The sequence below is a fragment of the Lagenorhynchus albirostris genome, chromosome 18, assembly GCF_949774975.1.
Source record: "Lagenorhynchus albirostris chromosome 18, mLagAlb1.1, whole genome shotgun sequence".
NCBI classification, from domain to species: domain Eukaryota; kingdom Metazoa; phylum Chordata; class Mammalia; order Artiodactyla; family Delphinidae; genus Lagenorhynchus; species Lagenorhynchus albirostris.
The window spans coordinates 60,776,531-60,802,410 of record NC_083112.1 but is presented as its reverse complement, the minus strand read 5'-3'; the positions used below and the strand labels follow the sequence as shown (position 1 = coordinate 60,802,410).

The window sequence follows — 25,880 nt, the reverse complement described above, 5'->3', positions numbered from 1 at the left end:
CTGTGGCTGGTGAGCTAACAGAGTCTCCACCATGACCCTCTAGTCTAGAATGGGGCCTTTTTCTGTAAGAGGCCACATGGTAAATACTTTTGGCCTTGTGGGCCACCTAGGTGTGTGTACAGTGTTCTTTGTCTGTTTACAGCCCTTTAAAAATATTCCAATCTTTCTTAGCTTTCTGGGTGGCACAGGTCAGCCAATCCCTAGCGGTTCTTCAGCACCCCAGTAACCTGGAAGGCTTGTTGAAACACACATTGCTGGGCCTCACCCAAGAGTTTCTGATCCAGTGATCTGGGGTGGGATGGGAGAATTTGCTTTTCTAACAAGCTCCCACGTGATGGTAACGCGGCTGGTCTTGAAGCCACACTTTGGAAACTGCTTTAGAGTAACCGTTCTGAATCATGCCAGCCTTTCAGCATCACCCGAGGAACTAAAAAAATCAAAACAAAATGAAAAAATCCCAAATTATGTCTAGGCCTATCACAGGACATAGGAATAGCTGCTCTATTTTTAAATGGTTGATATATACCCCAGCCCCAACCCTGGTACTTTGTGTGTACACACACACACACACACACACACACACACACACACACACACGCACACCCGAACCCCTCCATTACATCTTCCTGTTTCCTAGGTGATTACGACACGCAGTCAGGACTGAACGCCATTGTTCTATGCCTTGCGGGACTCACCCCTCCCCACCAGGAAATGGTATGGCCTGGGTACTCTTTCCCCAGGAACTCAAAGCTGGGCGTTTATTTAGTCCGCTTGAGAATTTTGCCCAGAATCAGTGATTGTCTTGCACTCTATTTTCAGGTGTGCGTGGAGGGGTGGGTGGGAGATGCCCAAAATAATTTCCGTTGATTGTCTCCAGCAGCTTTATCCTTTGCTATTTCTTTTTCAACCCTACTTCGAAGGTGCTTCCAGGAATGTGCAAGGTCAGGAGTCCAGTACGGCAGCGGCTCCCTCCCACCTTTAAAACCACTGTGTGGGAGGAGAGCCGCAGAAGGGTCCAGAAAAGAAGGAGCAAGCGAAGGGGAGGACGCGGAAGAAGGGCGCAGCAGGTGGGGCAAGGAAGGGAGGCGACCCCAGGAGGCCGAGAGGTACCGGCAACCCTGAAACCCCGCCCTGCTTCCCTGCGCACCGCGCAGCGCGTCCTGGCCGCCCAGGAGAGGTGGAGAGGGGCCGCCTCTGGCCGGCGGCGGCCGGCTCGCTGTCCCCCACCCCACCCCCAGGAGGCCGGGAGTACCAAACCCCAGGCCCAGTTCTGATCGCTGACTGTCCGCTCCCGGGCGAGGGCTGGTCCCCGCGTTCCCGTGGCGCGCGCTGGGCACTGGGAGCGCGCGTCGGGCCGGCGGCGGAGACAGAGGTGCGCCCGGTAGGAGGAGCCGAGGCAAGCGGCCGGGGAAGTGGCGCCGTCGTCCGGAAGCTTCTTCCTGGAAAGCCCCAGCAGATCAGCCCTTCTGCTTTTTCTTGCTTCTCGTTTGCTCCTTGCCTTCCTTCTGGGTTGCACGGGAGGACCTGGGCTTAGCTGATGAGGGACCCCTGGACCAGAAGGAACTGGCGCACACCGAGGGGGTGTGTGTGTGTGTGCGCGCGCGCGCGCGCGCGTGTGTGTGTGTGGTGTCTGTCGGAATCTGGCTTCACTTGGGTGCTGGGCATACTGGGTCAGAGCCTTTAAATTCAGCAAACCTTGACCGGTCAACTTCTGAGAAAGGCTGGAGCTGCAGTGGGGTCCAGCAGATAAGGAAATGCAGCTTGCCATTTATTCCTCTCAGTCTTGGGCTCACTCTGTGTAACTGGGTTGGCAGATCTCTCATCAGAAGATGGAAAGTAAACAGAATATTTGGGTTTAAAGTCGCCAGCCTGTGGTCTGTGATGACCCGCCAGATATGACCTTGTCCATGGTTTCTTCCTCTAGAGTTTTATAGTACATGGTTAATCTTTCCTAATGGTACTTATCACACCAAATTTGCTTTTTTAAACTGTTCTTTCATCTTTATATACTGAGTGCTTGGACACAGGAGGGACTCACAAAATGTCATGGAATGACTGTCCTAGTGCAGTAATTCTCAAACTTGAGCGGGCATGTCAGAATCGCCTGGAGGTACTGCTAGCAAAGAGTCTTCAGTCCTACCCTTGGAGTTTCAGATTCTGTAGAAGCCTGAGAATCTGCATTTCTGACAAGTTCCCAGGTGCTCTTGTTGCTGATCTGGAGACCACACTTTGAGAACCACTGTTGTAGGGATTGATCCTCAGTCCTCACTGAATATTAGCATTAGATTCATCTTTGGAACTTTAAAACACAAACAAAACAACAAAAAATATGGCTCAGCCCCAGTGCCAGGTATTCTGAATTAATTGGTTTGTCATGACACCGGGCCATTTTGATATGTTTTAAAATCTGCTCTGGATTCATTCTTACATGATTCTCATCTGCTGCTAAGGCTGAAACCCAGGCCACAGCACTGGCAAATACCACCATTAGAACCACCCATTTAGAGTAAGACATTTTTCCCCAAGCACACTCACTGCCTCATTCGGGGATCAGTTTGATTGATTTGCTTATCCTGAAAAATGGGAAATGAGACATATGTAGTCCCACATGGGGAAATACTCTGGAAAGAAAGAGGGTTTGTCTTGCAGGCAGATGATCCAGAGAGAGGATAAAGCAGAGGGAAGGACATTCAAGTAGAGGTGACCTCATTGAGAATGATGCTCTTGGGCTTCCCTGGTGGTGCAGTGGTTGAGAGTCCGCCTGCCAATGCAGGGAACACGGGTTCGTGCCCCGGTCCGGGAAGATCCCACATGCCGTGGAGCGGCTGGGCCCATGAGCCATGGCCGCTGAGCCTGCGCGTCCGGAGCCTGTGCTCCGCCACGGGAGAGGCCACAACAGTGAGAGGCCCGCGTACCGCAAAAAAAAAAAAAAAAAAAAAGAATGATGCTCTCATGTGGGCCTGAACTTCATCCCGCCTGCATCCCCACTCCTCCAGCCTTCTTCTTCCTAATTAGCCAAGAAACCCTCTTTATAACGTTGTCATTTAGTTTTAGCCAAAGGAAGTCATTATTTAGTGCTGGCCTTTTTAGGGAGGTGATCATATTTAAAGGTATGAACACCAGAAAGGATCTTCTGGAATCTAGACATGAACAGAAAAAGAGACTGGTAACTATAGGTGTGAATAAAGGCACATCTACTGAACCCCCTGAGGATCAGAACACAGGAGAGAGAGATCCTGTCAGTCTGGAAGAGACGCCCCTGGCGAGTCACAAGTCATCCAAGTGGGAGGAGAGATTTCATAAACCTCAATTCACACCTAGTCTCCAATCTGCGAGTTCTCCTGCTAGTGGAACGAGCTTCTCTACCAATCTGATAGTTGAAATATAGCCTCTCGTTTTCATTTTGATTTGGAATTTTGAATTGCTAGTGAAGCTGAACATATTTATATGCTCACTGTCAATTTTAATTTACTATTCCACGACTTGATTATTCAAATCCTTTGTTTACTTTCTATGGGAATGTTTTTTCATAGTAACGCTTAGAGTTTTATATGTTTTAAAGACATTGATTTCTTTTGTATACATTTTATATATTTGTCATTTTTCTTTGAATTAAAATTTAGTACTGAAGGTTTAAATGTTTGCACAGTTTTTTCCTTCTGGAGGTTCTGTTTGTCATTATCAAAAATTCTTTTTCATTTGTTAGTTAAATTAGATAAATATTCACTGTGAAATTTGTATATTTATTTTTCATTTAAGCTTCTAGTTGGTCTGGAGATAATTTTGCTCTAAGAGATGAGGTGGGGATTGATTTTTGCTGCGGTTTTCAAATGGAGAGTTAGACCCAACACAATTTTTATTAACAACTTGTCTTTTTTCTTGATTTGAGATAGCACCTTTATCTGTAATTATACCTAAGTGTATCTCTCTATATATGTTTATATATATATATATATATTCTGTCTCAAATATCAATCTATCTCTTCTCTGGCCAGTACCTCCCTTTTAAAATTTATTGTAGTTTTTTTTAAAGAGGATTTTAATATTTCAAAGAGCAAGAATCTCCTTATTTAAAAAAGTTTCTTGTGTATTCTAGCTCATTTATTCTTCCAAATGATATAAGAGTTTGCTTTATTGCCTTCCCCAACTCAAAAATTATAATTACGACAATTTGGAACAGCTAAAGATGTTCAAGAATGTCATTCAGATGGAGGGAACAGTGTCAAGAAAATATCCCATATCATTTTCTCACATCACTGGGAAAATACCGCTCATGGACAGTTATCAACAGGTTCATAAGAGATTTCCTTTAGTTTGCTGAGGAATGACAAGACAGTGAATATTCGAAGTTGCCTTTTGATTAATAAATTAGTTTAAAAATAATTAACTAACCGAAAAATATGACTAGATAGACTATAGAATGTCTTAGAATGTATATTATTTGAGATAAGCTAAACTGCAAGGGATGGAGGTTTAAAGAATATGGAAGATGATTTCTTTCACAGGTAATATTTGCAGGTCGATAGGGCAACTATACTCAAAGTTATTTGGTACCCAGTTTCTGCCAATTTCATGTGGTGCATGGCAGTCAAGAAACTGGATTGCTGCAATGTCTGAGTTACATCAAGAAAGAAGGGGAGAGAGTGCATGGAACAGATAAGCTCAGGGTTTTAAGGCACGGCCTTATTTCATTATGAGACTGAAAAGGCATCCATCACTTCTGTTTATATTCCTTTGCTGAAAGTGTAGTCATGTGGCCACACCTAACGGTGAGTAAATTTAGGATGTACAGTCTTGATGGGGAGGGGACATGCCCGGGACAACTGTTTAAACACATAGTGGGAGAGAAAGATTAGATCTTGATGGCCAGCCTGCAGTCACAGCTCAGGAAGAAAAGAAGCTTCTGTGCCTAATCCTATTTGAGCTTTCTGAAATGAATCCCACCTTCCCACACAAAGGATGTATCAATATATGAATCTTGATTCATTTAAATGAAGGATGAGTCCTGGCCAGACTGCATCTCCCTTTCCAGCTCTGCTTTTTCTCATTCTTGTTTTCCTGGTTCTTTGGCTTTGCCTTGGATTCTTCTTATATGGAGGCTAGCATTCCCCACTTAGCTCCCAGATAATATGATAAGATTTGTACTTGGCAGAGAACCTGGTGGCTCCTCTCTCACTTTCCACCCTGGTCGTGACGTCCAGGTCTCACTCTCCGGTTTCACATTTGTGAGAGAAGCCAAGAGTTACCCCTCTCCTGTATCTTGTCTCTCCAATGGGCTTGTTGATTCTTTCTTCAACCACACCTTGACAGGAGAGAGGGGCCTGAAATCTGGTGCGGTAGTTTTTGATGGTAAATGAAATATTTGGCAACTTGCTATTCAAAAATAAGACAGAGTGAAAAAATGCAATTCAAGCTTGGGGTGTTCAGATATTGGTAACACTATTAGTAACGATGGGAGAAACTGATAGCTAGTTAAATGGAGGCTTGGGTAAGAAAATAAAATAAACACGACATTTGATCTGCTCTGCTAAAACATTTGTTTCTGTATTGAAAACTAGCCTATATGTGGTGGGTGGATAGAAAGACATCATTGTAATGCATCAATCACGTAGGTCAGTCCATGGGTGATTTGCCCCAGCAGGTTACTGTTTTACACCATCAAGTGATAGCAGCTGAACACAAATACAGTAACACAGCTGGTGTACAGGAATAGAGTCTGTGCGTGATGTTCCTTACCCTACGCTCTTCCTGTTGACTCAGCGTGGCCACAGGACATGGGCTTTGTCTTGGAAGTTCCTATTTTGCAACTCTCCCCAACGTTTGTCCATTTTGATCTTGTTTACAACTCAGCAGCCTCAACTCTTCCTTATATCCCCTTCCGCCAATACTTTCACTTAGTATTTCTTTATTTATTAGGAATGTCAATGTCTTTTTAACAGAGCTAGTATTTTTCTCAAAATCATTATTGTTTTTGCTAGCATTCTTGTTATGGATTGAATTGATAGTGAGTGGTCTGCCCATAATCTCATTTTTTGCATAATCTGTGGTTATTTTTCATGTATGATTTTGCTGAGTGTGGGTTTTTTTTTTTTAGGAGTGGATATATTGCCTCATAGCATAAATTATATTTTGTAAATGCAACATGACCTGAGAAATGAAGTCAGCTGGTGATCTTGCTGTAGCATTTGATTTTTATTTTGTGTATATTTTGTTTTTCTCAATAAGAAAAGAACCCTAAAAACTTAGGGATATTTTAAAAAAATTATTCCTTATAAGGCCCAGCTTAGGGCTGTGTATTATATGGCTTCTAATGTTATTTACTTCTTGTACATCTGCCTTCCTGGGTGTGGGGAACTGAGAGTCTCCCCTTTGGCCCAAAACATGCCTTTCCCCGGGACAATGAAACCACTTTTATTGAGGACAGTGGCACGTAGAACTTACTAAATGGTGCTGTGTGTGACCTAGGTACAGTGACTTAATGCGAACAGTTGATGTGCATCTTTTCCTTTGTAGATTTAGTCATAATCTATTAGATCAGATTAGGCATCCTAAGTCAATGTGGGCATCCCCCGTCACACATAGTTAGGTTGGTACATTTTCTCTGCCTCTGAAACGAGATGGATGGCTGTGTATTTCAAGATGCAGGACCAGCCAATGGGTCAGCGCTAGAAAAAGCAAGTGGGTACAGTATTGCTCTAAAGCACTCTATTGGCTGAACATCTAAACTCCTTGCTTCCCGTAATTCCTATTAACGTTACAAAGAGCCAAAGCCAACTCTTTGCTTTGCCAATCCATAGCTGACTTCGCTGGTCCCTTATTATGTGAGCAGTTGGAAGGGCAATGGTACGGGAAGCTTGAGATGACCTGTAAAAATTGGCCAGGAGTCATTTGGAGTGATAGCTTCCGTTTCTCCAGAAACTGTTGAACCAAACTAGTGAAATTGTTGGAGATGTTGGATTGGCTACAATGGATTTGTCTGTCTGGCGTTTCTGCTGCTGTTCTTGGCTGCTTTCCCTTGTCTGCTGCTGTCTGTACTGATGTCTGTGCAGCAGCGGGAAAGGGCAGAGTGATCTCAGGGGCATCATACCTTGTGAAGTCTCAGGCCACTTTTGTCTCTGTGGAAGCTCCTAGTGTACCCATAGGCATGATAGGTTAAGAGTAATACATATCCTTTCGCTTGAGTGGCTGATGTTTGAGATGGTTGCTTCCATATTTACTAAACCTGTATCAGGAAAAGCAAACCCACATGGTCTCGAGTTAAGTGAGAAGGTCGTACACTGACATTTAGACCAAATCTGTTAGCAGCCAAGCCAATACTTGATATAGATTTAAACTCCATTTTTATTCACTAGAAGTCCTGTGTTTACTTATTATTTTTTCAAGCAAAGGTTTATAGCTGTTTAAGTATATAGTGTTTTCATACAGTTTGAGTGAAATTATGTTTGCCGCTGTGTGAAATTCTTCCCGGTATTCTAAAATTAAAGCCATTCTTTGGCAATTTTCACACCCTTCCCCCACTGAGAGGGTCATTCTAAAATATTTATCTGTCATTTAATGAAGCCAATGCCATTTAAGGCAGTTTTGTACTAATTAACTTGGGTGTCATGGATTTTTTTTTTTTAATAATTAGACCCTAGGTCTGACAGCAGGAAAATAAGATTTGATCTCTGTGCCTTTTTAGTAGCTGTGAAGCACATGAAACTGAATTTGTTTAATTTCGTTGAAAAGATTTTCCTTTCTCACCCCATTGCCTTATGTCTCTTGGGGGGAAAATCCCTTTTTTAACTAAGTACATAGATTTCTGGGTACAGATGGAGACTTCTTGATATTCTGTTTACTGGTAATGGAAAACCAAACCTACGTTATGGATGGTGGGATCAGAGAACATTCCCCAGAAGGGGCTAGACCAGGGCTATTTGATTTCCAACTGAAAACCAGAGTTGAGGATTACTGACTCATTTTTGCCTTCAAGAGTATCCATTGCCATTATCAAATAGTATTTTTCTTGAAGATTTAGCATGGCCAAATCAAGTAGGCAAAAGACTTCTCAGCCTCTCTCTGTGTATATACATATGAACGTAGGGAGTGTGTGCAGATGTATGTGTCTTAGCCTGGCACCAAGGAACCTGAGCCCTTCTCCTCGATGAGGTTTTCTCTAACACCACTTTCATTGTATCTTTCTTTTTCCTCCTCAAGAGTTTAGAGGAGTTTCTCATGGGCCATCTTATTTCTGTCTCTCTTGGTGTCCAGAATTTCACTCCACCCAATTTCTATGTCTTTGCAACCCCTTATCAAACTGTCTGTTCCACCAAGTAGCTTCTTCATTGTTCCCTGTACACATCATGCTGATTTCTCTTTTTACTAGAAGTCTGGCATGTATTAGGTTTACTTGTCAGATGAATGAATAATTAAATGAATTCCTGGCTTAAGTGCTTTGCTCAGGCTGATTCTTAACAGGCCTGGGATGAAAGGAAAAGACATTCACACCCTTTTCTCTATTTGGCTTCAAATCCTCAGTGCTCATCTTCCATCTCTCTTCCTTCCTGAAGCCTTCCTTGGTAATGGTCTAGCTCTTTCCTTTCCCTTAATTCATCCTGAAGGTATCTATTATATATTTTAGTACTTAATTTTATGTTTAATTTAGCACATTAATGAACAATTTCTTATATCATTTGATTCCCTATTTCACAGAGAGTTTTAACCACACGAAGATTTCTGAGTGCTGGGACCCTGCCATCTTTTTCTTTCATATCCTCCAAGGAATGTAGTGCACATATCAAGCACGTAATATGCCCTTGTTAATAAATACTTAGAGAATTGAAGTGAATGATGTTGATTAATCTCTGAATGTGATCGATTTGTGTTATTGCTACAATGCAATCCATCACCTGTCTCTCTCTACTATGACCACTAAGCCAATAAATCACGTTGTCTACACACGCATAGCCATGTGTGATTTGCACACACAGACGCACACACCAAAGAAGCAGTTGTCTACTGGAAGATTAATTTTTAGGTGGTTTGTGATGCTGTGCAAAAGAAAAGGAAGTAATTCGTTGCAATCTCTACTCAACCTCCTTCCCAACCATGGGAAACTTCCATGAACAGTCAAAAATGTTCTACCCTCTCCATCCTGGGCAAGCCTCTGTTGTTCAAAAGTTGTCCTGCATTTAATGACTGCTCTTCCATTTACAAACTGTATAACCTTGGGCAAGTGATGGAACCCCTCTAAACCTTGATTTCACCCTTATAAAGTGAGAATAATCATGTCACCCTTTTAAGGCCACTTTTGGGATTAGTAAGAATGCCAGTACCAGTCACCATTTATTGAGATTACTCTGTTCCTGGCAGTGTGCTCTGTCCATAAATTTTCTCCTTTAATTGTTACAACATCTTTGGCATATACTAGATGCTCAGTAACAGTGGCTATTATATTTCATACCTTGACTTAAATACACACTGAGTCAGATTGAAGGTTGCCAAAGACTCATTTTTCATTTCCCAGGATTGGCAGAGAAGCTTAATGCAGTCAGGCTACTACCAGGTGCCTGTGGCCACAGGGCAGTGTAAGTTGGTCTGCATGGAGGCCATGGAGGTCATTTAAAGGTCTGCCATCCCATCCCCATAATGGCCCTCGGGCCCGGGGCGGCTTGCTATCACAGCAAAATCTGGCTTAGGAAACAAGAAGGTACTGCCCTGCATTGCTTGAGAGCTGATTCACACTACAGTTCAGTAGAAATGGCAAGTCAATTTTATTAAGCACAAAAAGAGCTCACTTATGTAAAGTGAGGTGACACTTCAAGGATGGAGAAGTGTACAATCTGAATGCTGTGAGCAGGTCTTGTTTCCTCTGAGCTAAACACTGGAATAATGGGACTTAGCTTTTAACAGGAGGGATTTAGATTAAACTTTGGTTAAGAGTTTCTTGATGGTGAAAGTTTTGAGCTATTTGAGCACATGAACAATAGCACGTTCAGGAACTTATCTAGGGGTTTTATCTTTTCTTTACAGATTTCAGGGAACTTCTAGGAAGCAAAGAAATGGCCTGGATGGCCTCGAACAGTAATTTCCCAGGACAGCGATTCCTTTCCCCCTCGTTTCCTCTTCCCCTTCCTTTCTAAAACAAAATTATATTTAAAATTTTATTTCTTCCCCCGTTTCATCCAGTTAAACATTAGACTTTGGGGTGCGGCCTGGAGATTGGTGCTTTTGAAAAACTCTGCAGATGATTCCATTGTGCACACAAGGTTGGCACCTGCCCCTTGGGTAGAACGAGTCCCAGAAACCGGGAGGGACTGATCCTGTGATGGGATCCAATACTGGAATGTAGTCCTATTACCTGGCACCTGTGGTTGCATCTTCCATTGTGATCCACAGAGCTGAGGTGAATGGAGAAAAGCTGTCTCCCCTCCACTTTTACAATAATTTTATAAAGTTCCCTAATGGAGTGATCTTAATATTAGTTTCTTACAGGTACTCTGACTGGTACATCTTCTAGGAACTTCTTACTGCAACCCCTCATGAGAAAATCAGTTGTAGAGCCTTTTCTATTACTGTATCCCACCAGAAGCTTTGCCTACTCATATAATTAAGAACACTCATTGAGATAATAATCAAGGGTATTTTTTATGTGCCAGATTCATTAGCATCCTCATTATACAAATAATGCAGACGAGGCATTGTTAAGGTTAAGAGAGGTTAAGTAACTTGTCTAAGGTCACACAGCTTAAGAATGATAGAGCTTGATTCAAAGCCAAATCATTGACTTTCGAGCTCATCTTCATGGTAGTGGGATCCAGCCACAAGGGAGCTAGAGATTGGTGGCCAGGTGGTTAGCAAGAGATGAGCAGGACAGTAGTACTAGAAAGGGCTGTTGGAATACTTACGTTTTTTAACCCAACATGGAACTGAAGAATGCTTTTATTCACAAGGTAACAGCCTCAGGGGATTGAGGTCAAAATAAAGGGAGATGACTAGAACAACGCAGGAAATCCGTCAAGATCACTGGAAGCAGATGGCTTACATCAGGGTTCTCCTCAGCTCTGGGAGGAAGAGGAATCAAAAAACCAAGAATTTGTTCAGAGTAGCTGTGTGTGTTGGGCGTCCCGTGAGAGGGCGATGGAGCCCCACCGTGTGAGTCGTTAGAGTGGCTGATGCTCTACGAGCACTTGCCCCTGTTCTAAGCAAACCGTATGCAAGTGGGATGCTTTTTTTAAATGTCATCCTCAGAATAATTCGAAGAGATGAATAGCCTTTTCATTTTAACTGTCACACATATGAAGCTGTAACAAAATTACCCAAGTTCAAAGACAATAAATATTATAACTGAGATGTAAACCCTAGACTTTGGAGCCTTGGCCCTTCACCCCACACATGACTGTCCCCATCCCCAGCCTGGGGACTCCAGATTCCTACTCATTCCTTTTTTTGTGAGGAACAGATCAGTCAGGAAAACTGAATTCTAACTATTTCCATTTATTAATTCAACTAAGTTAAACTGCTAGCACTGTCAAACATTCAGTATTTATGGAGGGCATTCGATGTGTCTGGTTTGGTGGGAGGGTAGGGAAGAGATTTCTGTTTTTGAGGAAGTCCCCTACAGTCTGTGAACCGTGGTGAGAGACATGGCAGTTCACTCTCTCCCACGTCCTAGAAGTGATCGTGTGCTACAGGCCCAGTCAGCAAGGAGAGCTTCATGCCTGGGGCTTTGAACTTTCAGATCTTCAGGGGAGAAGCGCCCAGTGAGACATTTCCCACAGCGGTCTTGGAAGCTCCGAGAGGCTTCGCTTGAGTGCCCACTGGGAGCACTGTTAATAAGAAAGCACCCTAATCGGGCTGTTCTGTGGGAGCGCGGAGCCCACCTCCTCTCCCTTGGGTGCTGTCCATTTGTAAGACTCATTCCCCAGCTGCCTTCCACCTCCCTCAAGCAAGCCTTTGAGATACTAGATACCCTTCACTATTTTGTTTTTCTGCTTAAATTTAAATTGATTTCTGTTGCTTGCCACGAAGGACCCCTACTGATGCTGACTGCTACACTTTCGAACAACTTATAAGCAGACAGATTATATACAGCAAATATACAGACTCGATATATATATACACACACACATATATTTCCCTTAATTGTTATCTTACACTTTAGCTCCCTCAAAATCTTGGTCATATTATAGAAAAGTTTTTTCCTTCTCTTCTAATTCACTTACATTTATCTCACTTTCCAACTTTCTTTTGATCTACTTTCCTGATTTATTCATTTGACTGCTTCTCCAGATTTCTTTCCCAGCCAGGTGGGCCACATATGGCGTCTTTAATACTTCCGTCAGCTCTCTCTCTGGGTATTCTGCACCTTGGCTTACCCTAATCATAACCATGATCACCTTGTGCTTTTACAAGGAGTTCGCTTATTTCATTTATTTAGTGTAGTTCATGACGTAGTCATTGTCAGCTGAAAGTTTCTGCACTGCTTCAACTTGGAAATAGAAAAAGAGAAGTGCTGCCTTTTTTCTTTTTTTTTTAATCTCTCAACTGGTTTGTATTGAAACAGAAAATGAGTATTTTAATTTTTTCATCGCTGTTGTATCTTCTGTGACCTCAAGTTAGATCATCAGAAATTCTTTCTCTTGTAACAGCACTTCTAAAACTCGAGGGTGTTCAGGGACTATCTTTGGTTATTATGACCCTGACATAAAGGACAACATGAGCTGTTTTTGAGTAAAATAAAGTAACACGGAGGGAAAAATAGGCTGGTTAAAACTGCAAATAACATAGCTGTTCTTGCCTCTAAGGAAGTGGCATAGTTTCTCTCTGGAGACTTTGTTTAAGAAAATATTTAAAGGTCTGACCTTGGGAGCCAATGCCTATATGATTTGAAAGGAGACAGCAAAATAGAAGATTGGTAAATTGACTGCAAAATGAAGAGAAATTGAATGGTGGGAACTTCCTAGGAGAAGTGAGAGGGACAGATCAGGACTTGCAATATGGGAGGAGGTCACCACCACACAAGGGTATATGTTCTGTAGTGCAGGAGATAGTTGAGGGACTTTTAAGTGTGGAATGTCTAATATTGAATTTTTGTTCCAAACCTCCAATAAAGAATGCTACATGTCCCCTTGATTTAATGACCTTCTGAGGTGTGAATGGGTAGGGGTGATTGCCAACCAAGAGAGTAGAGGCCTCAGATGGGATAATGAAATAGTGCAGAGGGGAAGTGACTTAGCAATTGACATGAACCAGTTTCTCTTTCCCCAAATTGACCAGAGGAAGGAGAATCCTGAAAGAGGATAAAGGTGGCCTGGAAGTACTCAGGTTGTAATTGTTACTACACAGCCAACGTTTTGGGGAAAGAAATTGACCAAATAGGAAAGCAGAAAAGGAGACATTAAAACAGGTATAGCAAAAACAGGATCGGCTTGATGAACAAAAGCAGAAAGAACTGGAGCTTCTCCTGTTTTCCCCCTGTGTTTTGCAATGCTGCAGTGTGGCAGGTCTATCACTCCTCAGTAAATACAGCTCTTAAGTGTGCAACCAAGTGGCATTAACTCTGTTTAGCACCATCTAAATGAGATGAGCAGGTTCAAGGTATTTTTCTCCAAGAGCCTTAGTCAGAATCAGAAAATATAAAAGAATATTTGAACATCTAACAGAAATGTAATTAAGCATATTTAGAATGTAAATTTCTTAGTGGGAATGTTTGTGTAATGGAAATTATTTCCTTATAGATGATGGGTGGAGAGGCGACTTTATATTCATGTTTATAATGCCAAAGGTATGATTTATATGACTGCAGTCACAAATTCTTAAAAAAATTTTTTATCCATGTATAATTGACATATAGCATTATATTGGTTTCAGGTGTATAACATAATGATTTCATATTTGTATACATTGTGAAATGATCAACACAATAAGTCTAGTTACCATCTGTCACTGTACTAAGTTAACCTTTAGGATTTCTCTCTTGGCAACTTTCAAGTCTGCTGTACAAAATGATTGACTATAGGGCTTCCCTAGTGGCGCAGTGGTTGAGAGTCCGCCTGCCGATGCAGGGGACACGGGTTCATGACCCGGTCCGGGAAGATCCCACATGCCGCAGAGCGGCTGGGCCCGTGAGCCATGGCCGCTGAGCCTGCGCGTCCGGAGCCTGTGCTACGCAACGAGAGAGGCCACAACAGTGAGAGGCCCGCATACCGCAAAAAAAAAAAAAAAAAAAAAAAATGATTGACTATAGTCACCATGCCCTATATAACATCCTTATGACATTTATTTTATAACTGGAAATTTGTACCTCTTGATCCCTTTCACCTGTCTTGCCCATTCCTCAAACCCCTGGCAACCACCATTCTGTTCTCTGTATCTATGCTTTTGTTTTGTTTGTTTCTTTTCTTCTTTAGATTCCATATGTAAGTGAAAGCATACAGTATTTGTATTTCTCGGACTTATTTCACTTATAATTCCCTCAAGGTCCATCTGTGTTGTTGCAAATGTCAAGATTTCATTCTTTTCATGGCTGAGTAATATTCCCTTGTATGTATGTACCACCCCTTTATCTATTCATTCATCGATGGACACTTAGGTTGTTTCCATATCTTGGTTACTGTAAATAATACTGCAGTGAACATGGGGGTGCATATATCTTTTCACATTAGTGTTTTTATTTTCTTCAGATAAATACCCAGCAGTAAAATTTCTGGATTGTATGGTAGTTCTATTTTTAATTTCTTAATACAGCAGGTCCTGTTAATCTCTTTACGACCAAGAAACAACTTTCCAATTTTAAAAAATGTCATTAAACTCCATGGAAATGAACAGCATAAACTGGTTAGAAACAACTAGGTCCAAGACAGTGGAAGATTCGGCTTCCAGTAGACCTTGACCCTCATTATACACTCATAATACATTAACATGTAAATGACATACCCACAGGTGCCATGACAGTTCCCAGGCCGACCATAAAAGATCAAAAAGTGGGTGGTGGCCCAACTCCTGGAAATCCCTGCCCCTTCCTCAAAGTAGTTGGAATAATCCCCCCACTCATTAGCCTATGAAATTACCCAGCCTATAACAATAACCACCCCATATTTTGGGGCCTCCCACCTTCTGAGATGGCCCACACTCTGTCTGTGGAGTGTGTATCTCCCTGATTAAACCTTCTTTCACTTTACTGTGGCTCGCTCTTGAATTCTTTCCTGCAAGAAGCCAAGAGCCCATACTTGGCAGCTGTCTCAGGGACTCACCTGAGATCTGGGACATGATCATCCTCTTGCGCCCCACTTTCTTTCCTGCAGCAGAACTACTTTTAAAATTATGAGCAGGTAGTTTTGCTTCCTGTCACTTTGTCCAATCTCTACCACACACTGCAGCTACTTCAAACGTCCCCTAGCATGGAGATGATCACATCGCTCTTCTAACCAAGAACTTACAAAGAGTGATTCTTCCCTGTGTGTGCATTCGATTGGCAGCAAATAACAATTATTCAACTTATCTTTTTATTCTGTATCCTGCTCTCCTATTTCCTTAATAATTTTTTTAAATTTAGGTGAAATTCATACAAAATGAAATTAGGTATTTGAGAGTGAACAGTCCGGTGGCATCTGGTACATTCACAGCGTGGTACAACCACCATCTCTCTCTCTCTACTCCCAAAACATTTTCATCATTTTGAAAGGAAACGGCACAGCCATTGAGCAGAAACTCCTCATTCTCCCCTCCCCCCAGCCCTTGGAAACCATCAGTCTGCTTCCTGTCAGAAAATGGATTTGGCTTTTCTGGATATTTCAGATATTTGGAATTATGTAATATGTGACCTTTTTGTGTCTAGCTTCTTGCACTTAGCATAACTTTTTTGTTTTTTTTTTAAAGGAATTTTGCCTTTTTTATTTTAAAATTTTATTTATTTATTTATTTATGGCTGTGTTGGGTCTTCGTTTCTGTGCGAGGGCTTTCTCTAGTTGCGACAAGCGGGGGCCACTCTTCATCGCGGTGCGCCGACCTCTCACTATCGCGGCCTCTCTTGTTGCAGAGCACAGGCTCCAGACGCACAGGCTCAGTAATTGTGGCTCACGGGGCTAGTTGCTCCGCGGTGTGTGGGATCCTCCCAGACCAGGGCTCGAACCTGTGTCCCCTGCATTGGCAGGCAGATTCTCAACCACTGCGCCACCAGGGAAGCCCAGCATAATGTTTTTGAGTTTCGTCACTGTTAGCATGTATGAGTACTTCCTTCCTTTTCATGGCCAAATAGTATTCCATGGTATGGATATGCCACATTTGTTCATCTCTTCACCCATGGATGGACCTCTGGGTTGTATTTAGATAGCATGAATAGTGCTGCTATGAACATGCATGTATATATAGTTGTTTGAGTACCTGCTTTCATATCTTTTGGATAGATACATAGGAGTGGAATTTCTGGGTCATAAGGAAATTTTATGTTTAACTTTTTGAGGAGCTGCCAAACTATTTTCCACAGTGGCTGAACCATTTAACATTTCCACCAGCAAATAAGGGTGCCAGTTTCTCCACATCCTTGACAACACTTGTATTTTTAAAGAAATTATAGCCATGTTAATGGGTGTGAAGCAGTACCTCATTGCAGCTTCAATTTACTTTTCTTTAATGGTTAATGATGTCGAGCATCTCTTCATGTGCTTTGGACAGATGTTTATTTAATTTAAGTCCTTTGCCCTTCATTAACTGTGTTTTTTATCCTTTTGTTTGTTTTTGGGTTTCAAGAGTTCTTTGTATAGCCTATTTACCAGATGCTTGTCAGATAAACGAATTACCAGTATTTTCTTCCATTCTGTTGGTTGCCCTTTCACTTTCTTGATAATGTCCTTTGATGCACAGAAGTTTTAAATTTCTGCTGAAGTCCAATTTATTTTTAATTTTGGTGTTTGTACTTTTGGTGTCATAGCTAAGAATTCATTGTCAAATCTAGTGTCATAATTTGCCTCCATTTTTGCTTCTCGGGGTTTTAAGTCTTATATTTAGATCATTGATCTCTTTAGAGCCAATTTTTGTATATGGTGGGAGGTAGAAATTTCCCCCTCATCTTTAGATCATCAGGCAAACAGAAATGCATTCATTCAGAATAAATTCCTGTCTCCAAGCTTTATTATTCTTTCTGCCTCCAATGGCCTTACTTACTATTGTCACTACCTGGGTTTATATTAACAATCATTCAATGTGCTGCACAAATCCCGACTATATTTTATATTCTTTCTTAAACTCCTATAACTTGTCTCCACTCCCCAGCTTACCAAAATTAACAGAAATCATTTGTCTTTTCTCTGAACTCCCATAACCTCTCTTAGGACACTAATTCATAAATCCATTTATTCATTTATCCAAATAGTTATCCACACATTCAAAAATATAATTATTGGGCATCTACTCTGCTAATTACTAAACTCTTTTCAAATATACTATGTATTTGTGAGCCATATTATGTCACATATATTTATGTAAAAATATATACATATAATATATACATATATTATGTATTTATACATAATATAGATGAAGAAAGATATCTTCTTTCTCCTACTGGGGTGGAAGTTTTATTTTTTTTTTTACTTTTATTTTTTTTGGGGGGGTGGAAGTTTTAAAACATGGAGACATCATCTCATTGATCTCTCCATCACTCTTTGGTCTCAGCTCAGCAAACTGAGTGAATTAATGAAGCGCAAATGCAATCATTTTCTAAACATTCTACCATTGTCCGTATAAACAACTGTCTTGCCCCTCACATCTTTCGCTACCATGAAGGACTCACCTCAGCTGCAGTTTACAGCAGCACACTTTCCCCAAACTTATCAGATTTACTGCACCCTCTCTCCTTTGCCCCACTACTCATCCTTTCTTGGTCAATGTGATTTGCAGTTTCTTCAGGGTGGGAATTGTTGCAGCAAGATGACCTTCAGCTATTTCCCGGCAGTGAAACCAAAGAATACAGGATTATTTCAACTTACTTGCTTATAGAGTTTATATAGATGATTGTGCCAGGCTCATCTGAAGTTTTAGTAGAGCCCTTTTGCAAAGTGCTAATATTAGAAGTGGTTGATATATCTTTTAAGTATTTTTCCCCAAATATTCCTTATGTAAAGATTAGGGGAAGTTATGATAGTTTTATTGTGTGTGTGTGTGTAGGTGTGTGTACATGTGTGTGATATACTTCTTTTAGCTCAACCATGGTGAACAGGTTTTCAAAAAATTTTTTTCTAAATAGTCTTGAAGCAATGAAAATGGCCATGGTGGATACAGGATTGATAGCTTCTAACACAACATCTGACATTTTAATCACATCCCACATTGAATAAAGACACACTGGTGGATCTTTTCTAGGTCTTTGGATTTTTTCAAAGCTACAAAGCAGCCCTCAGATAGAAAAGGTCTTAATTTAAATACTATTTGCTACACAGCACTGGTAAGATAAAAAAAAAATCTATTCTTGGAAGATGAGAAGAGATAGAGGTATTCAGAAAACAAGTACTGCTGGTGTGCTGAAAAGTAAGGCACAAGAGCCATGATTTATGTGAATACTGTATTCCATTTAATGTAAAGTAAAATCCTGACGGTAGTGATCTTACTTAGGTGGTTATTTTCTGTTTCTCTTGCTTCCCAGCAAAACTTTCCAAAACACTTGCCGATTTTTAGCAATGCATTAGATGGCAGTGTTCACATAGTTTACAGTGGCACCTACTGCCATCGTTTTATTGCACAGAACCAAATATACACCTTCATTTTGGATTTTACACCATTTCAGCTCTGTCTCGAAAGCTGCTCTTTTCTTGGAGTCCTTTTATGCCTTTGGTGCAACGAGGGAAAAAACATTTATAAGAATGTTAGTAATCGTGGATATCCCAGACAGACATAAGAGCATGAATCCTGATGCCTTACTTAAGCCATAAGGAAATATGGCAGATCATATCTGTTTTTCCCTCACGAGTATTTGCAGTTCACCGAAATACACATTACTGTCATTGCTGATCTGAAGCCACCCATACTCACCTGAAATTAAAGCCAGGTCTTTTTTAATAAGAAACTTATAAGGTTTGAATCACAGTTTTATTAAAAATTGTTTCCAAAAAAAACTTGTTTCCAATTTAAAAGTCTTAATTTCACTGTTGCTGTTGTTTTTTCTTATGCCTTTATCTTTTGACTTTTTATTGACTCTGAGCCTTTGGCTTTGGAAAAGAAAACCTCAATTCTAACCCTCCTTGTGCTTCTATTTATTTTTATCCTCAAATCCAATAAAGATAATTTACCAAGTCCAAGGCTGAGTAACTCTCTTAGAGCTGAGTCCATTTCACACATGGACCAAATGCCAAATAATTTAATATGTCTTAAATGCCATCAGGGAAATATCTCAAAGGCCTAAATCAAGAAGGCTTTTTAGCATTAGGGCATAGCTTTCTTTTAGAAATTTAGTTTAAAGCAACCCCACATCCTCAAGTCACTGTTTTTCTCCAAATAATTGAATGGTCTTCCTTCTCCAATTTCTACCACCCAGCAAAATCTGTCTTCCAGTTTTCCAGAAACACAGGGACCTCTTGACCCGGGAAGGTATGATGCCATATGTTAAATCCACTTAGCCTAAATTTAGAAGCATCTCTTTCCCTACCCCAAGTGAGATCAAGCTGTCTGCATGGAGAGGACAGGCAGGACTTCCAGAATTAAGGGTTTAGAGGTCAGAGGAATAAAGCAAGCTTTGTGATACCTGAGATTTAACCCTTCTTATTATTTCCAGAAACACCAGAGGTTTTGGCTACACCCAATGATAATAAACATTTAAATGGAATAAAATCCTTTCGGAAGGTGGAACTCTCAAAATGAGTCTGTTGAATGAATACCCTCTAACTGTGAATGATAATGTATATCTGATTATAGTTATGAAATTCTCACATAAAATAAAGATTGGCCCAATGGATTCTCTTATCCTATTTTGTAGATGAGGAAAGTGAGAATCAGAGAGGTACTGCTCAAGTTTGCATATCTAAGACTAATACCCACATCTTCTGATCCCTGATCTAGTCTTTCCATCAAACTCTGAAAACTCAACCAAATCCAATACAATTTTCTTTTCGGTATAACAGTCTGGATTATGTATGTCCTATTTAAGCACTGGCTCAAATTTCTCTTGACTTATTAGCTCAAGGTGAAGCTAGAAGTTATTTTCTCTTCTGGTCAGGAAATCATGAGGAATAGCTAGACAGGCCCACATACTTCTTAGCTGGCTAAACTGCCGTATTATTTCCAGGTTAATCTGAATACTTTTAAGAGCCACTTTTCTCTGGATTTAAGGATTTTGAAAGCGGCGGGTAGTGTTTTAGAGAATTCATCTCTTAAAGGAAGACTGAAGCAGGAAAATTCCCTTTAAGTGAGAGGTTTCATGAAGAAAGAAACAAAAATTTACAAAGTTGCGATAGACTACATTTGCTTTTTAATACCCACCATATGTCTGGTTTTATTCAGGGACTAGAAGAGTGGGTTAATGCTTATTTTCACAGATTGTATAAATAACAGCCCTGCTATTGCTTATTTTTTCTAGGAGATACACCTAGATTGGATTGTACTAAATAAAGTGCTAGGGAAAAACTTAAAGTCATCCCTAATTATTAATAGAGACAGTTCAGTGATAGGTCTTTGGTCAGTGTCTGTAATACTTTGGACTTGAGTTTTAGAGTGTGGACTGTTTTACAGCTAGAGATAAAGGTGATTGCTTTTAGGGGTTTCAGCATTAATATTTTCATTTCCTGTTGTCTTTTTCTCCTTTTGATTTTTTTTTTCGGGCTTTGCTCAATGACTTATCAATCTAAAACTGAATTTTAAAATAAGAGTCCAGCAACATTCTTTCATGTTTTTCTTTTCTTCTGTATCTATCCCCTCTTAGGACACCAGCTTTCCCCTATCTCGGCGGTAGAAATGCGACTAGACCCGCCTAGGTTAGTGCCCAGAGGGAAGGAAGGCACTCCCTTTCGTGTCCAGGCGCTGTGCTAACCTGTTACATATGTGCTGGGATAAGATTTCAAAGTCCTAATTGTCCAGTATAACTGCCAATTCTCCCCAGCTTGGCAGCTAAATGGAAAAGCAACGTGGCCTTGGGGACGATTTACAGTGGGGAACAAAGTTCTTTAGCTTTTAAGTTCAAAGGGCACCATCTGGGTATGAGAAAGGAAAATTTTTGAAAAGGAATGCAGTCAGGGAGAACAGGTTTTTCTTCCTAATTTGAGACGGAAGAGATAAAGGAGCCTGGAGCTGGCAACCAAAGTCGTTCAGTTCCCAAAACACTGGACCTGAGGTTACATTTTTACTTTCCTTCCTCAAAATGCGTGTGCTGCAGCTTTGTTTCTGAGGCCACCCAGAATCAGCAGTTTCGCAAAGGGTAACAGATTGAGGTTACTTCTCTGGGATTTGTCACAAAAAGGGAACAATTGAGTACCATGGACATTGACGGAAGAACTGATTAAACATTTTGGTTGAAGTGTTTATAGAAATGCTGTTGAGTAGTGGACTTAAATCTTCCTATTCTTCGTCACTTGTGAGTTAGTAACCCCAGGTCTTGCCTCAGCCCTACCCTTCCTGACCGTTCTTTCTTTTGGTTTTACAGGGTTTATAGGCTCCTGGTACAGTGAATCCATCTTCAAGGGGCAGCACTTTGAGGCTTTTCTAGCCTTTGTAGCCAATCTCGGTAAGTTCCCCATTTTCTTTCAACTGCTCTCTTTTCTTTTCCAGCCCTGGCTGCTCATCACCTACCATCTGCCTTTCTGTCTTTCCTGGCCCTTCTCTCCTTCACACCCCCATCCCCAGCGCATGCAGCCTCTGCAGCACACTGCCCTGGGTCGCACGTCTTTTTCCACGGAGTTCCCTGGCAATATGCAGGATGGGAGGGGTTATTTATTTCCTTTAGAAAGCTGTCATTTTGGGGATGAAAAGTGTGACTTCCAGGAGTGACCAGTTTAGCATCCTGCTAAGAGGAGTTCTCCTGCCCCAGAAAACAAACCCAAACGCTTTCTCTTACTTCCTGAGTTTCTGCTTTTAAAGTATGCCTGCGGCAGCCATCTTCAGAAGGGTAGCGACCACTGCTGCTGGAATTGCAGAGGGAGGTAGGAGCTTTTATATCAGTCGCCGTTGCTCCTGCAGTGTTGGCTACTGCGAGCAGAGCGAGTGGCGCTGGATGTGAGGGTCTTAAGTTCACGCAGGGCCAGCCCTTATGCAGATGTCACTTTGGACAACAAACCATTTGTCTCTGTCTCAATCCTTCATCTGCAAGATGGATTCTACTGCCCCTGAGTTAGGACACAATGAGATGAAAGATATTCCAACTTTTTCAAGATAAAGATGCTTTTTTTTAAATGCAGAGTAGTGGTATTATTCTGCAGAGGCAGTCTGATAAAAATATCCACTGTCTTTTATTAAAGACTAATAGACTCAAAATGTATATGCTAGTTAGATTGGATTTCAAAGCAAATCTGTTTTAGAAGATAAGTAAAATCTGAAGTGTTTTTGACATCTTCATTCTGTACAAATTATTTAAACCAAACAGTTTTTGTAAAACTGAGCAAATTGTGTTGATTATAAATCAGATTCTTCCTTTTACTTTGAAGGTAACAGTTGGGCAAATTAGAAGTCATTGTGTAAGGAAAGTGAACACAAAGAACAAAGGCTGTTGGATTCTTCGCTACTTAATGAGAGATCTTGTTTCGTTCCAGCCGTTAGGAAAACTCATCACTTCTTATATTTGCTGGTGACAATCAAATGCAAGAAAACACAGCTTTAAAGAAAAAAAAATCTAAATAAATACTTTAGAGGAGATGCGGATCCTTTTACATTTCCTCAGATGAAAATACTGCAAAGTTGGTTAGAGGATATTTATTTCATTCAGGAAATCCCAGTCAAATCTTTCCTTCTATTCAAAAAATTGGAATTTCAATAAAAAACATGTCTTCATGTCACAGTAATGTCCTACGTGGCCTACATTTCAAAATTAATAGATGATATGCATAATTTTTTCTATCTTGTTAAAAAACTAAGATCAAATCATAAGTTTGTTTCTCTTCAAATGTTGTGATGTGGCAGGAAAAGAGGAGAAGATTTGGTCAGGGATTAAGGCGGAAAGATTGATGAAGTCCAGATAGTTGCAACATGAGACGGGAAGAGGGACAAGGTGACTGCGGAAAAAACCATCTCGAGTTTCTGCAGGAAAATTATGAAGAGTGGAAGGAAGCCTAATCTGCCTCAGAAATGCAAAGGCATCTCAAGTGTCCACTAACTACGTTCCTGGGATGAAATGCAGAAGTATCACAGCTCTCATTTCACCCCCCACCACAAACACTCGCACGACTGCCGCGGAAATTTAAAGCTCTACGCGTAAGGACGTCAATATTTCAATTTAGAATTTTACACCTGATTAAAGACACAGCCTCCCCTCCCTTTCAGTTTGTTCCATGTACTGGTGGGTTTTGGTAAATATTTCCATCTTCTGCATAGGGTTATGAATAACTTAGAGGTCAGGGAAACCCTCTCCCCGCTTTTCCCACCTTTAATTGTTTCTCCGGCAAGACTTACTTATTGTGAGAGCTTAATAAATACCCTTGATTAAAATTTAAGAAATGAAATGTATCCAGTTTACAAGGTGTTTGTTTACTGTACAAAAATTACAAACACAGGTTCACAACCTGTAGAATGATACTGATCATAGGGCCGACTAGGCAGAAGCATACATAGACAACTGAAAAACATGTAATGAAATTTCAGAAAAATAAATACTACTTTTAAAAGAAAAACCTCGCTCTGGGAAATACTAGAAGATTTGCTTATAGCAGAGACATGCAGTTTTCTCTATTTGCCCCCTGCTCTCTGGCCCCCAGGCCTTTCTCTGCCTTTCTTCGCGCTCTAGGAATACAGCTTCTATGAACATAAGTTTTTATTTCTCTGAGATAAATGCCCAAAAGTACAATTGCTGAGTTGTATGTTCAGTGCATGTTTTATTTTGTAGGACAGCCCCGTTTTAACCTTTCCCATAGCTCTGTCAATATTCTCTTAATCCTTTGAGTTAGCTGTCTCTTTCCTGTTTGAACTGATACACGGAAATTGGAGAAAAATGAAATGCTGGAAATATAAGAAGTCTCTGATTTTGTAAAAGTTGTTTCACCATGTGATCTCTGCATGTAAGTATATAGGCCACCAATTTGTTAAAACTCACAGCTGTAAACATAGGTCAAGAAAGGTGAACAAAGAAAAATCATTGTCTTTCCCCGCCTCTCACAAGAAATCCGAGATAACATCATCTTCTGAAATACATCAGCCAAGGCTTAATTTGGCTCCGGTTATACCTCTTAGCTATTGTCTTCCATAGGTCATGTGGATTCTACACAGTGAATAATAAAATAAAAACATCAAAAAGCTACAAAACTCAAATTAACAGTAAAGTGAGAATCACCCACCTGTATGTGAACGTGTGGTATCACAAGCATTTCCAGCATTGCCTAGCACAACTGCGTAAGTTGTTAGAAAGGGCAGAGAACATACAGTATGTCCAAGGTATGGTCCTGAAATAGTGGGATGATCTGAGCCTCTCTTCTAATTAAAGTGCTACGTATCATTAATCATCCATCCATTCATTAATGCATCCTGCAAATATTTGTTGGTCATCTACTGTGTAAAATGCATTATATGGGGAAGTAAGTTATCTCTCTATGCTCCAAGTTAATCTTCTGGGGACAGAGTAATTCATCAGAAGTAGCTTGACCTGGAGGGGTGGGATAGGGAGGGTGGGAGGGAGGGAGATGCAAGAGGGAAGAGATATGGGAACATAGGTATATGTATAACTGATTCACTTTGTTATAAGCAGACACTAACACACCATTGTAAAGCAATTATACCCCAATAAAGATGTTAAAAAAAAAAAGTAAGAAATACTGCATGAGAGAAAAGTAAAAAGAAAAAAAAAAAAAGAAGTAGGTTGAGATATCATCCAAACACTAGTGAATGTGTTAACAAACTTGAAAGAGGAACTCTGTACTTGAATTTAGATAGCTGCCCAATTCTGCACGAGAAAATAATGGAATCATATAAATTCACCCCAAAAGAAAAGCTTGATTTTAAAAGGTATTGGTGGCAATGGTACAAGAAAAATATTGATTTAAAAATTTTTCTTACTGAGCTTATCATTCATGGATGGCATAAACCTAGATATAAAACTGCTAGATCTTACAACATCAAAATTGCTGCCTTACAAATACTATGAATGGTGTGTTAGTTTGATACATGATCAGAAGCTTAACATGCTATATGGCTCAAGAGTAGTGTAGATGAGGAAACAGCTCAAAGGTAAAAAGAAATACAGATATCCTTATTACTCTCCAGAATGCGTGGCACTAGAAAATGGGCAGGGATCAGAAGATGCTGGACAAATTCAGCCTCTAGCACTTTCCCACTGTGTGTAATCTTGGGTAACTCACTGCCTGGGTAGCCTACCTGTCTCTGTCTCTCTCTCTCTGTCTCTCTCTCTGCATGTCTGTCTCTCTTTCTCTGTAATTCTAATATTTTTTCCCCAGTTTTATTGAGAAATAGCTGACATACATCACTGTATAAGTTTAAGGTGTATAGCATGATGGTTCGATTTGCATATATTGTAAAATGATTACTACAATAGATTTAATTAACATCCATCATCTCATATAGATGCAAAAAGAAAAAAAACCAAATTTTCTCCTTGTGATGAGCACTCAGGATCTACTCTTTTAACAACTTTCCTATACAACATTCAGCAGTGTAAACTATAGTCCTTATGCTGCATATTACATCCCTAGTACTTATTTATCTTATATCTTATAACAAAGGTTTGTTCCTTTTGACCACCTTCCTGAAATTCCCCCTCATCT

At 40.6% G+C, this 25,880-nt stretch overlaps 1 long non-coding RNA gene across 1 annotated transcript; it reads left to right on the top strand.

Annotated features, from left to right (window-relative positions):
- The first annotated feature begins 925 nt into the window (after positions 1–925).
- On the top strand, positions 926–23,569 carry LOC132508837 (uncharacterized). The gene is made up of 3 exons (XR_009536790.1): positions 926–1,106; positions 21,605–21,685; positions 23,074–23,569. It is a non-coding gene; the product is annotated as an uncharacterized LOC132508837 (long non-coding RNA).
- The last annotated feature ends 2,311 nt before the right edge of the window (positions 23,570–25,880 follow it).